Consider the following 3,046-nt stretch of genomic DNA (forward strand, 5'->3'; position numbering starts at 1 on the left):
GTAATATCTTGTCAGAAATATTCGCCTAAAAACCCTGACACTTAAAATGTCTTACACTGACATTATTATTCTTTTAAAATTGTTATTTAAATGTTCAAGATCATATTTAATTTTTTTTACATCACATTTAATATATTTTCAATTGCTTATTGCTTAAGGAATTATTTCTCATTTGAGTTTAGGCTACAGCCCGCGTTAAACGTCACTTCCGGCTACTGACAATCAAATGACAGTGTCAGGGTCACTCGAGTGAAAAATTCCATTCAGAAATAACTATTTCTTCTTTATAATTCAGATAATTATTTTTTAATTTAATATTTATTTTTAATTTAATATTTTTTGTGATTTATAAAATTTTTTGTTACAGCGTCGATTGATTGGAGAATGTCAAGGTAGTTGCGCGCGCAGTTGACATTAGGGCGTTTTTGACAGCGCCTTTGGAAAATACGCGGGAAATATGATTCTGGAAGAAAATCGATAAATTCCAGGGAGTTAAAAGTCATAAAAATTAAATTGTGAGTATAAAAAGTAATTTTCATTATTTTTTTAAACAGTAATTATTTTTAAGTTAAAATTTTGTTTCAGGTGTGGAAAAATAAGAGTGAGGAATTTTGGAAAAAAAAGGTTTTTTTTTTTTTGTAACCCTGGGACATAACACAAGACTCAAGGTCAAATTCAAAAGAGGTTAAGGGGACGAAGACTTGCGTAACCCTGGCTAACAGCCAGGACTTCTCACATCGCTAGAGTCCCAAAGTTCAATGGAGCACTCGTGCTCGACTTAAACATCTACATTACATCTGCATCTCGTTGTTTTAATTTATTAATAGATTCGGTTAAAACTATTCACCGATTATGCGGACCTTGCAAATAATAGATTATTGCTAAACGTGTTGCGGGATATAATATGATATACAGTATCGAGATATGACGGGTAAAATGGTATATTTTCATTGGATTTGCTTGAGAGAAGATTTTCTTAATATTAATGTTCTTTGACTAAGTTTCAGGATTTCATTTTTTTTTTTTTTTTTTTTTCAGGTTGAAAATAAACTGGCTTATAAGTTTGAAATTGTCACGTAACACTGAGTATAAGTTATTTTTTTTTATTTAGAAATTTTTCTTATACAGGTACATGAATTTCCATAAATTTTATTTTTCTAAGATAGTTTTGAATTAATTTATGATTGAAGATATACAGTTTCCGCAAAAACTTGTTATTAGTATTTTTTTGGTGGCTTTTTGGTATGTGTTTCACAAATTTATTCGAGACGCTGGTAGAAAAATAAAATGTTTATTAATACATTCAGTATTGATTAATTTTAATGTGATTTTTCATATCACTAAAAGTCTCAGGAAACTTATCAGTATGGTGGTAATTTTGGAAAAATTTTTGTTTTTTGTATTTGAATATATGATGAATGGATATGCTGACTCCCGAAAAGATTCATTTATTTTTTTTTAATTTTATGATAGTAAAATTAGTCAACAACTGTCAATTTAAAAAATTTTTTTTCTACTAAATAAATCGTAATAAAAATTAAAAAAAAAAATTACATTAATAGATTTTATGAATATCTTGATGTGAAATTTAAAAAAAAGTTTTAATTACAATAATTTGATTATTAAAAAAAATTCTAAGAATTGACAGCTGTCGGCTAATTTTACTATAATCTAAATTTTTTAAATCTTTGAAAAACGGACAAGAATAAGGCAGTTCATATCATAGATTTTATAAAGATATAAAATTCTTTTATATCCTTGCAAGTTCTTTACAATAAATTCTACTAGATTTTTCTTAACAAGATAAGATAAAAATGATTAAAAACAAATTTTCAACATTCTTGCAAAGCGATAAATCATTTATAATTCATTACATAAATTAAAATATGCATATTAGTAAATGTAAAAAATAAAAAAAAAAAAACCTTACACTTGGGATAAAAAAGTTTATGATTAAAATTTTTGTATACGGACAATTCTTTGCAGATTCTACTTATGATGATTATTAACAGTTTCGCCGACTTCTTAGGTGTACGCATGCATATTAATTTATTTGGGTTTATCGATAACTAATCATAATTAAATTTATATCGCATTACACAGTTAATATTACTTTCCATTTTTTATCATCAAATCAAATCATTCATTCAATCCTCACTTGTAAAAAAGTTGAATAAATTAATACAGCAAATATTTACATAATACTTAGTCTGAAATTATGAAAATAAAATAAAACAGCTGTTTTAGTTTAATAATAAGAAAACAATCAAATTTATTTCTGAAAAAATAAATAAATATTTAAATATTTTTAAAAATGATTATAATAGAATTAATTATTTTAGGACTGATAAATTTTACAGAAAAATAAATGATAAAATTTATGATGCTGAAGTTGACAGATATTAAAAATTCTTTTAGAATTTTATAGCAATTGAATTATTGTCAAAAAAAAATTAATTAAAAAGTTTCACATGTGAAAATTAATAAAAATGACAAGTAAAAATTTTTAGAAGCTTTTTTATGGCATTAAAGTTAGCTATCACTTGACAGTTTTTTAATTTTTTTTTAAATTTGTTCTAAAAAATTACTTTTAAAAAATTGCATTTTTAATTTATTAAATTTTCTACAAGTTCATTTTTTTAATCATTTTTTTTTTTGTTATAATTTATTTGTTAAAGAAGATTTAAAAAATTGTAAAGTGACAGCTAAATTTAATGAGAATTATTTTAGCAGATATTTAATAATTTTTCTAATAAATAAATTACTGTATTAAAAAAATAGACATTTAGAAATTTTAATAAATTAAAAATGCAATTTTTTAAAAATGATTTTTATTAAATTAAATTAAAAAATGGTCAAGTAACAGCTAACTTTAATATCATCTAAATTTAGCTGTCACTTGACAATTTTTTAATTTTCTTTAAGAAAAAAATTTTTTGTAAAAAATTTTTTAAAAAAAAATTGCATTTTTAATTTATTAAAATTTCTAAATGTCTATTTTTTTAATAATTTTTCTTACCATAATTTATTTATTAAAGAAAAATAA

General features: G+C 22.9%; 1 long non-coding RNA gene across 1 annotated transcript; it reads left to right on the forward strand.

Annotated features, from left to right (window-relative positions):
- Positions 1-31: 31 nt before the first annotated feature.
- Positions 32-2,328, forward strand: LOC141528748 (uncharacterized). Its single transcript, XR_012479449.1, has 3 exons — positions 32-515; positions 586-939; positions 1,039-2,328. It is a non-coding gene; the product is annotated as an uncharacterized LOC141528748 (long non-coding RNA).
- The last annotated feature ends 718 nt before the right edge of the window (positions 2,329-3,046 follow it).

The sequence above is a fragment of the Cotesia typhae genome, unplaced genomic scaffold, assembly GCF_013202065.1.
Source record: "Cotesia typhae breed Kobodo isofemale line unplaced genomic scaffold, CoteBio_Ctyphae contig_44, whole genome shotgun sequence".
Lineage (NCBI taxonomy): Eukaryota > Metazoa > Arthropoda > Insecta > Hymenoptera > Braconidae > Cotesia > Cotesia typhae.